Source organism: Martes martes (genome assembly GCF_963455335.1).
Source record: "Martes martes genome assembly, chromosome: X".
Lineage (NCBI taxonomy): Eukaryota > Metazoa > Chordata > Mammalia > Carnivora > Mustelidae > Martes > Martes martes.
Genome location: NC_137897.1, coordinates 12,886,549 through 12,898,404, shown reverse-complemented (window position 1 = coordinate 12,898,404; position 11,856 = coordinate 12,886,549). Strand labels below are relative to the sequence as shown.

Genomic DNA, 11,856 nt, shown 5'->3' with positions numbered 1-11,856 from the left:
CGGTGGGTTTGCCGCTGAGAAAGCCCCCCGTGGCTCTTCTTCCAAGAGAGATGGCGGAGAGGGACCCTTGCTGTCACCACGGTGCCCGGCGCGGGCGATGCTGGTTTCCAGGCATCGGGATGCTTAGGAGCCGCTGCTCCTCGTCTCCTTTCACGTCCCCTCTCCTCTGGGGATCTCAGCAGGTACCTGTTGCGAGTGCTTTGGGTAATAGTCTGATTGTGAGCGCTCATTGACACCCCAGGGCAACTTTGACGAGCTTCCCTTTCTTAGCGAGAGATCAGTCTGGTTCATTTGTGAATAAATTTTTAAAAAAGGAAAGGCAAGCCTGGCACCTGGAAAGAGAAGAGGAAAGAGAGGAGGACTTGGCTTACATAAAGGGTGTGTGTGTGTGTGTGTGCGCGCGCGCGTGCGCGCATGTGCGTGCACACGCGTGTGCATGTGTGTTTCTCTACTGAACATCATTTTCCCCGTCAGAAGGCTGGGGTGCGTGGGGTCATCTCTGAGCCAGCCTATTCTTGGTCCTTTATGTGCCAGTATTTCAGACACACTCGTGTTATTGCTGCCATCATTTTCCCATCCAGCAAAATAATTTAGCTCTCCAAAACCAAATTGGAGTCTATTTTCCACTTAATCAAAATCCGCTGCCTATTATTTCATGCCCCGTGACTTCAGATTTCTCTCCCGGTTTTAGTTTTTGTTTCTGGTCCTTTTTTTGTGGATAAACATGCACTTACTTTGTCTCATGCGATCTGGCTTCTCGCTTCGCTTGTGCTGGGCTCTCCACTCATTTGGACAAACGCTGGTAGCCTCCGGTGACACACGGCTCCGAGCCTGGCCTGTCCACCTGTTCTTCCACAGGGAAAAGGAGGTTGTAAGACTTGCAGTAGGTAAGGGGTACTGAAGCTCCTTGGAACTAAGAGCCCAAAGCACGAACGTGAGAGGAGATAATCCTGACTAGTTGTCACTTCCTGAGGGCCTCCTACCTTCACTTCCAAATCAACCTTCTGCTCTTGAATCCTTGTCTCAGGATTCTGCTTCTGGGGGACAGATAGCATTCATCATCTCCAGTCCCAAATCTGCTTCTCTTCCCAGGATGTCTTTCTCAGTGCCTATCCCCCCCGCAACCCCGTCACCCAGTCCAGAAAGCCAGGTGCCAGTTACCCTAACTCCTCCCGTGCCCTCCGTCTTTGAGTCCTGTCAATCCCAAGTACAACTTACCTCAAGTTCCTGCTCTTCATCTCCGCTGGTCCTATCACGATTCAAACCCTGATCATTGCCACAGCCTCTGTCACCTGGTCTCCCTGCTGCCAACATCCCTCCCTCCGGTCAGCCCTTCACACCTACCAACAGAGGGAGCATTCCTCCACCCAAATCTCTTTCTTGGGCACCCCTTGCTTAAAGCCTTTATTGGCTACCCATTGAGTGCAAGAAGCTCCTTTACATGACAGACAACAGAGGAGGGACGTTAGCTGCCCTCCAGCCTCCTCCCCCCCCACCCCTGTTATTCTTGAGGCCTCCACCGCAGTCTCACAGAATATTTGCAGCCTCCAGAATGTGCTTTGCATCTGAGCTTTGGTGCCTGCTGTTCCTTTCATTTGTAATGTCTTTCCCTTACTTTGAAAAGCTCCCATTTATTTCTCAGTGCTCCACTCTTGTGGCTGTGTCTGTGCATTCTTCTCTGACTGCTCTGCCCCATGCCACTCTCTACCCTTTCCCAGGGCAGGGCTAGCCCCACTCCTTTGGGGCTCACCTAGTCGATGTGATAAAACCCCATGCACCACACAGTATCACACTGTATCGTTAGCAGTTCGTTTATTGGCCTCTGAGCTCCTTGGAGTCAGCAACCATATGTTAACCCTCTCTCTAACTATAGCCCTTAGCTTAGTGACTGGCATGCAGCAGGTGCTTAATAGATGTTTACTGGATAAATAAGTGAATCATTCCTCTGACATGTATGTAAAAACTAGATTATGAGGAGATGCTATATTAGAAAAGCAAGGTATAGATCAAAGGATCAGATCTGAGATGGGAAGTTCTTGAGTCCTTACTTAAAATCACCACGTTTTAAAATCAGAGATCTCGAAAATCATCCTGAGCAGACCTGGAGGATTTTGGGGGGTTCTTTCCTGCTATTTGGGCATCTTGTTTCTTCCCTCCACTTTCTTGGGCATCCCTTTAACTGTATGAATACGATTCTTCCATAGTAAGGTCTTATTTCTGTCCCCAGATATCTCCTCCCCTATCCAAACCTGCTCTATAATTATGGACTTCTCTGTTTTCCTCCTCTCTGCAAGGGCAGTCACGATGAAAATACAGAAGGGTGCCACTGTACACTTCCATGGAACCATAATGCCTGTTTATTATGCATTAATCTGAATCAATATAGTCTTTCCTGAAAACATAAGCCCCTCAAAGGGCAGCAAATATGAATCACTACTGCCAGCAAGGATCAAACATTAACCCAGGGTTGTGATGAGGCCAACAAAAGAAATAGGCTAGTAATTGCCTTCCAGGGTATCAGTCCCTACCTTATACACACATACCCCCTCGGCACACACAAAACCTTTACGGATCTTTCATCCATGAACTTGCCCAATTATAATTGCCCAGCTGTGTCTTTAGTTGTATTCAGGCTAAGTCCTGGCAACACAGACCTCACATACCTGATCCAAGGATTCAAACATTTGTGAGATCTCTAAAGGAAGTCTTTGGCTACTGGAATGGTTGAAGACACATTCACAAATACTTCCACAGGTATCATTAATGACTCGAAGCTGATTTAAGACCCCAAGAGCCTGACCGAAACAAGTAGGAACTGGTACTTTCTGTTGATATTCGTTATTATCAATTCTTAAAGTTATATTGTGTGTCTTTCCGCCTCTTTGTCAACTGAGTACTTCTTAATTTAACTGTTTTTTTTCCCCAAAAGAGGAAATTCAGAATCAAGGAATGGTATCACCAGAGCTTACTTCTTTCTTACGAGCGGTGGGCACTGTGCATGGAGCTCACAATACTTTTCAGAGGCCACAGAAATGTTTTCATGTCATTTAAAAATCAAAAGAAAAATTGATCTTCTAGGTTGAAGGAAATATACTAACACATAACATTAATACATTTGTCTTTACACCAATACAACTGTAAAATATCACTTTTAGGTATTTTTTTTTAATGGAGAGGGGAAATTACAAAGGCAGAAGTGTCCACAAAAGTCATAATGTGGCCCCGATTTCTACCACATTATGCTCGCAACACAACAAGGTTTGACCAGAACCTCTCAAATACAAGTTCAGGTTCCCATACTAATTATAAACTTTCCAGGCTGCTCTCTATGTCTTTCACACTCTGTGTGGCCACCCCAAATTCTACAAGAGGGAAGTCATGGTTACTAGTCATGCTGTTGAGATGGAGGATTGAACATGCAAAGCATAGCTGGATTCAGACTGTTCTCTGCTCTGATTAAAGTAACATCAGCTCTGCCATTCTTTCTCTACTACCTTCATCCTGCTTTGATTTCCAGGAAAAAAAAAAAATCTTTACCTCTGTAAGGATTAATTAAACCAGTGCAGTTGCTTCCTACGCGCTCTTAAAACATTTATAGAATTTAGGTTATTTTATTTTTAAATGACCAATAGTACTACTAATACGTACTCCTTATTTACTGATTAGCAACCATATTCAGTCACCTCTGTAACCCCAGGTCTTAGCCCCCGTGTCTGGCAAAACACCAAGTGCTTAAGAAATGTTAGATTAAGAAACAAATCACCTCTCAGGCAAGTTTGTGGAAATTAGATTCTGTCCGTGGGGCTAATTTTGCCTTTAATAATCTTACACCTTGAGAGAAAGATCTTCTACCTGTATCACATTGGCATTTTAGGAGGTAAACGCTGGGCCCTTCCCACCTCTCCTGCCTCCATCAGCCAGCCACTTCCTTTCTCCGGGGCTCTGTTCTCGCTCTTCTTCATCCTGGGGTCTGGAATGGTCCCCAGCCCGCCACTTGGCAGCGGGATCCCCGCTCCGCGGGCCCTCCCCAATGCCCATCTCCCCCCTCCCCTGGCCCGAGCCTCGGGCGCCCCTTCCTCCTGCCACCCTGCGCCGCCCACAGCCACGCCCTCCCCGTGGGCGAGATCACCTGTCCCTCCTCCGCCGCCGCCTCCTCGGGTACCCTCTCGCCCCCCTCCCGCTCCCCCTCCTCCGCCACCTCCCCCAAGCCCTCCCCTTCCCCGCCTCCTCCCACCCCTTGGTGTATATAGTAAAGGCCGGGCGCCGCACGCAGACACACACTCGCCCGGACACAGGCGCACACACACTCACGCACAACCGGCAGCGGCGGCGGCGGCGACAGCGGCTCGGTGACAGCGGCGACGGCGGCTCCCACCGCTGCGCACCCCCTTCAGGCGGCGGGCGGCGGCGCCAGACCGGAGAGTTCCCGCACCCGCGACCACCCCTTGGCTTCCTGGAGGCGGCGGCCGCAATTGCGAGGTAGCCACCGCGGTGCCCCAGTGCGGGCCGGGGTCCCCTTCCCCCGCCCTCCCCGTGCGGACCTGCCACCGGGACGCAGGGGGCGCGCCGGGCTGGGCGCGCCTGGCGGGGCCCGGCGCCCGGGGAGGGGCCTGCTCCCGTGGGCAGGACGGCGCCCGGAGGCCGGGGCCAGCTGGGAGGGCCGGGCGGGGGCGGGGACGCGGGCCGAGGCCGCCACCCGTGCGGCGTCCCCGGGCCCCGCTCCTGCTCCCGGCGCCGCGCACTGGCTGGCGGGGCCGGAGAGGCGGCGCCGGCCGGCGGGGCGGGGGCCCCGAAGTGGGTTTCGGGCCGCCACCAGCGCTGGCACCCGGCACAGAGGGCGGCGCGCGGCGGACTCCGCGCCCGGGCACCGCACCGGGCCGCCGCCGGCTTTGCCGCTCTGCCCCGGCCCGGAAAACCCGGCGCCTTCCAGGCCCTTCGAAAGATGGATTCTGTTGACGTATCTGGCGGCCCTGGCGAGCCGGGTGGAAAGTTGGGTTTTGCCAGATCGCGCTGGGCTTGTCTTTGTGACGCTCGGCCAGCCCCGCATCCCCCCGAAGCTGGGTGAGTGTGCGTCGGCGTCCCGGGAGCCTTCGTGCCCCCCAATGCCCAGACCCGGGGTGGCCGCACCAGCTCGGGCTTTCTGCCATGTTAGGCATCGAGCAGCGTTCTCGCAGCGTTTTTGCGTGCGTTTCAGCGGTGCCTTTTGCTGCGGAGGGAGTTACCGCTTCTCTCGGCGTTGGCTTTTTCGGGGTTGGGGTTGTGCTCTGTGTGTTTGCTTGTTTGCCGTTTAAAGCCCGACTATTGTTCAGGATAAGCTCCGCCTGGGTGGGGAAATGGCATCCCACCACAGTTGCCGGCGAGGGGTAGAAATGTTGCCAAACAGCTGCTGCTTTGTGTTTCCCTATCAGAAGTCCCTGGAGTAGGTTTGGGGCACGACGGATGGATGGAGAGAGGGATGGGGCACGGAAGAAGAAGGTGGCTTTGGAGGAGCGAATTGTCACCCACCCCATGGCATGCAGTCAGCCTCCCTTTTTGCCTGCCAAACTTTTATGAATATTCTTTTTGTGGCGGGGAAAGCTTAATGAATTCAGCCCAGTTTTCCAGGGAAAAGCAACCCGGCTTTAACAATGGTTTGAGAACTTAATCAATGAGAAAGGCAGGGAGAGGAGGAGGAGGCGCTGACACTATATGGGGGGGGGGTGCTGCTTCTTGCAGTCAGGTAGGGGAGAGGTGGGCAGGGCAGAGCGCAGCTCCTGGGTGGCCGGGTTCCTGGAACTGTCGGTAGCTCTTACCTGTGCCCGCTGGAGCCACCCCCTGTCGTGCCCCCATCTCACGATCTGCCCAGAACCTCGGCGGTGGGGCTTGAGGGGCGCCCTGCAGCCAGCCCCCCTCATCTGGCGTTTTTAAGGATGTGTAAATATTTTGCTGAGGATAAGTGACATCAACAGAATGATATTCCGCAGAGCCCGGGTGTGCAGCGATGATAAATAGATACGGCCAAACAAAGTTTTGATAACCGCGGATTCTCATGGCTCGCTCTGTTTCATTTGGGTCTTTGTTTTTGTTGGTTTAGCATTATCTCTCATCCTCTGGTGTGACCCCTTTATTGAGCTGATTTTGGAAGCTTCTCTTTAGAACAGAGAGAAAAGCAGCCAGCAGGGAGAAAACAGTCCTTAGCCTTGCGTGCATGCATCGTGCAAGGTTTTCTTTGCTTCTCCCGGGCAGTCTTTCCCAGCGTGGTCTAAATGCCTCTCTTCCTCCTTTTGAGTCTTCAGAATCGTTTGTTGATTGACCAAGAGACTTAGGATAACTTTGCAAGTGTATTGTGATGTGCTTTTGGTACAGCGGAGGGGTGGCAGTGCGGGAGGGGGCTCTGGGGAGGCTAGCGGGTGGGAGCCACTCACCAGGGCAGCATTGTGGCCCCCGCCCCACTGTTTTGTCATTTGTCTTTTCTTCTCAAAGAGGAACAGGGGAGCTGTGCCACTTTCAGAAGTCGGGGGTGGGATGGAACGCACAAAAACACACACCTGGTGCCTTCTCAATTTCCCCGCCCCTTAGAAGCCCTGAGAGGCCACCTACCCACCCCCAAATCCACACCCCGCCCCCCTTAAGTATCCTGCAAATGGCCACTTGTGTCTCATCCTGACTGATGCCCACTAGAGGCGTTCCAAGGCAGCCCGGGCACGGTGAGCCAAGTCAGACTGGAACTTGGGGTGTCGGCCGCTTTGGCACCAGCCCATGGACCATGGGGGTGGTCCTTTATCAAGCAAAGAAGCACCAGACTTCCTGCTATTGAGGTTTGGCCCCAGAAAACCTGCCCATCTCAGGAAGAAAAAAATGAGAAAACAGAGTTCGAGGTGATGCCAGTCGCCAGTATAAGAACTTGGTTGGCGGGCAGTTGGGTAAAAACTCGAAAATAAATAAAGTCTGGTAGCCAGAAAACAGCCTCTGAGACAGGGCGTCTGGAAAGCAAGAAAGAAAAAGAAAATGCAAGAGGTGTGTGATGAGGTGTTGCTAGGAGAGCTGTAGGACCCGGAGAACTGATAGAGCTCTAGCTCCAGCCCCCCGAAAGCTAGATGGGACTGGCCTCCCCAACTCCATATGATCCTGAATGGAGGTTATTCTGGATGTGGCCATCTCCACACACAGCATGCTCTGAATGTATAATAAGAAAAGAGCCAGTGTCTGTTCTCTGGCTCCTTCCCTAACCTTGGATCCGGGGGGAGGAGGGTAGTGGAGGGAAATAAATGGGGAAAGGAATTAACATTTGTCGTTGCCCTCTGTCTGCCAAACGCTTCGCATGTGGGAAACCATGATGTGATGGAGGCATTATTTTCCAGATAAGGAATCTGAGGCTCAGAGAACTTTCCAGTCGTGTGTCTGAGTCCCAGCTTTGGTGGTTATGAATTAAAGGAGCGGCACATCCCTCTAACCCCTCTTCCAAGTCTCTTATTTCTTTCTCCCAAAGGCCAGAGTCCTCAGCCCCTCCGTGTTCAAAAACCGTGGTTCCCAACTTGGGGGCAGGGAGCCTACCAGTGAGGCAGCCCAGTCAGCCAGGGTACATGCTCATGTGCCAAGTGCATAGACCCCAGATAGTCCCAGACTATTTCACATGGAAAGACTGTGTCTCATCATCTTTGAATTTCCAATGCCCAACTGTTGCTTAATAAATAGGAGTTGAGTGACTAAGTGATGGAACTGATGGAGCAAATGGTGGGGCGGAGGCAGCTGTAAGTCATCATCAAGGGAGACTCAGCAGGGAGAAATCCAGAGATTTTTTTTTTTAATCCAGAGATTTTTTCCTTTGCTTGGGGCTTTGGAGTTCCTGGTGTCATGCTCCATTTCTAGCCTGCGGTAGGTGCAAGTCGACAAGTTTATGTGATATGGGCAAGAGCATTCCCATTTTTATAGGTGAGGAAACTGAGCTTAGACAGGTTAAATAATGAGCTCTCCATGGAAGGACCAAAGGATGGGTAAAGTATTTCTGACTCTAAACTGTCTCGAATAAATAAATTCTCAATAAAAATGAGATGAGGTCTTACCACGCACATGCATCATGTACGCAAGTCCCTTAGTCCCTTTCCAACAAGATGGTAGCCTTTAACCTGCTAGAAATTCTGGAGCCACTGGGAGAACCAGGATTGGAATCCATATGTGATTCTGCTGCCTCCCTGATCAGAATATGAAGGGGACCTCTGAGAATGAGGCTCTCGAGGCTCGAGGAGGGCAGAAGTTGGCTAATTATCCTCTCCCCTGTACAAAAGCCTGTGTGCGATTCTGAATTAAGCTTGATTTGGGGATCAGGGTGCCATCCTTGCTATAGAGTTGGCAGCTCTTGTCTCTGGAGATAAGATTACCACTTCTTCTTCTTACCTGTTCATCTGCCTGGATGCCCATCATCTCGTTCTTTCTAGACCCAAGGCATCTCCTTTGTGGCTCCGCCTTTTTTCATGAGCCTCTTGAATCTACCTCTCTCCTGTGTTCTGATGGCAACTGGCAAGGAGGTGATTTTGGTGCTCGCATTTGTCCTTCTGGATTTTGCACATGACCCTCCTTCCCTCTCCAACCAAGAACGCACACACAAACACACATACATGGGCAAACACAGGCGCACATAATTTGATCATGTTTCTTTATCTGCTTCACCAAATTAGATTGCAAACCCAGAATTGTTATTGAAAGAACATACGTGACTTTGGCGATCTTCTGTCCCAGCCCCTGCCTGAAGCCGATCAGAAGAGCTAAAATGGGGGCGCCTCAACCCGGAGATGCCTTGACCAATTATTATACTTGCTGGCTTTCCCACTGCTGTGGGGCAGCCCCCCCCCCAATGTAGACATGGGCCCTGGGATTCTCATAAAAGCCCATTTTAATCTCCCCTTAATAGTAGGTCTGGGCTTCTCGAATATCCCAATCCTTGCCATTCCCATTTCTGCTTTAATTCTTAGCTCTAGGAACTTGATGGCTCACCCTGCTCTCACCTGTCACTCTTTCTTCCCACAGCTTTTTGGTCTTGTACTACAGTGTCTAATAGAACCTTTTACGATGATGGAAATGTTCCATTATCTGCACCATCTCCTACAGTAGCCACAAGTCACATGTGGCTATTCGTAGTCGGAAGGTGGCTTAGTCCAGAGTAGGAGGCGCCAGCGGGATAACATAAGCACGTGATCTCTAGGACTCAGTACAAAAAGAAAAGAATGCAAAATAGCTCATTAATAATTTTTATATCAATTACATGGTGCAGTGATAATATTTTGACTGTATTGGTCAAATAAGTTACAGTATTAAAATGAATGTCACCTGTTTCTTTTTCTCTTTTTCATGTGCCTACCAGAGAAGTGACAACATATTATTTCTATGAGGCAGTGTTTCCCTAGAGCCAACTAACCACCAGCCTGCGCCTTCAGCCTCATGGTACCTCCAGATACTTTAGGGGACATGAACACCCTCCGTCTCCATGGCAGATGGGAAGCACGGGCTGGCAGCCTGGTCTCAGGCAACTTTGATTTTCGGTAGCTAAGGTGTCATTTGGAGGGGAGTTGCCTCATCAAGGCTGTCCATGAGCATGTTTGCTCAGTCGGGTTCCCCCAGGCAATGTGGGCTCCTGAAACTTCGGGGAGCTCAGACAGCAAGGCAGGGCTGGGAACGGGCAGGGCTGGCTTGAGTGAAGTGACCCCTTTCCTCTCCTCTCCTCCACCTCACCCCACTCCAGGCTGGCATCTTTGTCTAGTGGAGAGCTGTCTCTTGCCTGAGCAGCTGATTTCCTTGACACCTTGTCTAGGAATATCCTTCCTGGGGATTTGTGCTTGGAGAAGAATGTCCCAAGTAGACACCCTAATGGTGAGAGTGGGTTATTTGGGGCTGGAGCCAATCTTATAGAAAGGAAAGGGAAAAAGAGGATGCGCACAGTTATTTCCTGACAGCTTGATGAAAACAAGAGCAAGGAGATACGTATAGTTTCTCTGAAAGAGACGGAATGAATGCAAGGAAGCCCAGTTTCACACACCGCGGTGGTGCAGATGAGGAAATCGGACAAAGGGACGGTTCCTGGGGATGGGGGGAGGCTCCCAGCCAGCGCTGTGGTCTTCCTGGGCCCTCCCCTGGGAGATGGGCATGGCCCAAGTAGCTAGAAAAGGCTGGACTAATGAACTTGGGGCTGCGGTGATTTATAGGTCAGGCCCTGTGGCTCTGGCCCCTGAGGGGGCTGCCCCCATAGGGGACCCTTGGCTGACCTCCTTGAGCTCCTCGGAAGGAGCTGGTTTTGTTTCCCATGGCAGAAGCAGACTGTTTACTGGAGCACAGGAAGAATCCGACATTCTGGCGAAAAATAATTCATTAACAGCCAGGGTATTACCAGTTCCCTGGAAAAGCTCCTCCAGCTGCACTGCAGCAACTGCTCTTTTTCAGCAGCGGATTCGGGCCTTGCTGGCAGCCAGGACTGGGTGTGTTGGGGGCGTTTTTGTCGTCGTTGTTATTTTTGCTTTTGTGCGTATGGCCACTTTGGCCGTGTAATTCAGAGAAAGGAATGGTGGCCTGGTAGGGTCGTGATGGTATTGCTGTCAGCCATTGTTTCCTTTGTACTTGAAGCCTGGAAGCTCTAGGCCAACTCTAGGAACCTGCATTGCTCCTCAAGAAAGCCCACCCCCACATTAGGGGCACCGTAGAGCCACACAGAATATTCTAGAACTGAAGGAAGTTTAGAGAATCTCAACACCTGCTCTTAAGACGCTCTGGAAACAATTGGCTGAAGGACGCCGTCCCCCAACCCCCCCCGCCCCAGTCCCAACTTCACGCTCCCACATACACAGAAACATCAGGCAGAAAGTCCTGTCTTGGCTGTGTGCGATTCTTTGCTTACTATTAATTGACACAGTGGGGCCAAAGTATATGATTCATCATCCCAGTTTTGAGGGCATTTGGAAAGCCAGGCAGGCATAACCAAGAGAATGGGCTGCACGTTTTGCTCACTAAGAATGATTGAATCTACAATAAATAAAATGGAATGATTCAGGAAGTTTTTTATGCTCTGGAAAAATCTGCTTTAAAAGAAAAAAAGGTTTTTGTCTGCTTGTTTGTTTTCTATGCCTCATGTTCAGAAATGTGTACCCAGTTAGCAAGAAATGGAAAAGAATAGCATTTCCTTGTTTTCGTTTTTTTTAAAAGCTCTAATTGCAGATTAAGTAAGATACAATGTATTGATTTTGGTTTTGTATGGAACATAACTAGATAATCATTTTATTTTATGGGATATTAATTTCCATCCATTTAGACTGATGAAATATGCATTTAAAATGCACCCTATCTACCCCTGCCATCACTGCGGTATTTCTTTCTTTCTTTTAGGGGGAGAGAGAAAGGGGGGGGGGAAGAAAATGTGAGTGAACATGTAAGCGGGGGGCGAGGAAGGACAGAGGGCAAGGGAGAGAGAGAATCTTAAGCAGGTTGCATACCCAGCACAGAGCTCAACGTGGGGCTCGATCTCACAACCCTGAGATCATGACCTGAGCCAAAATCAAGACTCAAGTGCTTGGGAGCGCCTGGGTAGGTCAGTCGGTTGAGCGTCTGACTCTTGGTTTAGGCTCAGGTCATGATCCCATGGATTGTGGGCTTGAGTCCTGTGTTGGACTTCCGACTTCCTGTTCAACACTGCGGGAGGGGGGCAGAGTCTGCTTGAAGATTCTCTCCCTCTACCCCTCCCCCCCACTCCCTCTCTCTCAAAAAGATAAGTATTTTAAAAAACTGAGTCAGGCACTTAACAGACGGAGCCACCCAGGCACCCCTCTCACAGTATCTCTTTAATGTTCCTAGGTCCAGACTGAGAACCTATGGCACTTATTTGGAAAGGAATAAACA

The 11,856-nt window shown here is 50.6% G+C and overlaps 1 protein-coding gene across 1 annotated transcript in view; it reads left to right on the top strand.

Annotated features, from left to right (window-relative positions):
• The first annotated feature begins 4,972 nt into the window (after nucleotides 1–4,972).
• The window catches only part of RAI2 (retinoic acid induced 2), a 57,735-nt gene continuing 50,851 nt past the window's right edge, over nucleotides 4,973–11,856 (top strand). Inside the window, exon 1 of the mRNA XM_080795127.1 lies at nucleotides 4,973–5,061. The gene's annotated coding sequence lies outside the window, so the exon portion shown is untranslated. The remainder of the gene's footprint in view (nucleotides 5,062–11,856) is intronic.